Source organism: Astatotilapia calliptera, chromosome 3, assembly GCF_900246225.1.
Source record: "Astatotilapia calliptera chromosome 3, fAstCal1.2, whole genome shotgun sequence".
Classification (NCBI taxonomy): Eukaryota; Metazoa; Chordata; class Actinopteri; order Cichliformes; family Cichlidae; genus Astatotilapia; species Astatotilapia calliptera.
The window spans coordinates 24,969,631-24,970,113 of NC_039304.1; positions in this window are offsets into that span (position 1 = coordinate 24,969,631).

A 483-nucleotide genomic window follows, 5' to 3' on the forward strand; every position below is an offset into this window, starting at 1 on the left:
TGACCGCACAGACTGTGGGGACAGTTTGTCATTTTCGACTGTTTCTAGCTCACTTTTCTTTCCCCGTCAAATGAACCTGGTAGCTAACGAGAGCAGTGCCTGCTCAGCAGATCACTTCCTGCTGGAGGCGACGTGCCAAGATCAGTGTTTTATTCCGTTTATTACGCATAAAAACAGCATAAATACACGTATCTGAGGTTAAAGGGTAACAACGCCGGCTGTGTCATGTGCAACAACGCATTTACCCATCTTTAATAACAACAACAACAACAACAATAATAATAATAATAATAATAATAATAATAATGATAATAACAGTTGAGTCATAGGAGTCGCTGTTTCAGACAAGTCAATTGGCCAATTGGGCATCGTGCTCTCATGCGGCTCAGACCGGTTTTCGGACGGTGTAAAACACCGGCGCCACCCACCACCGACTATAAAAAGTCAGCTTGCGCGTGAACGGCGCGCATTTTCCCCCCGCGC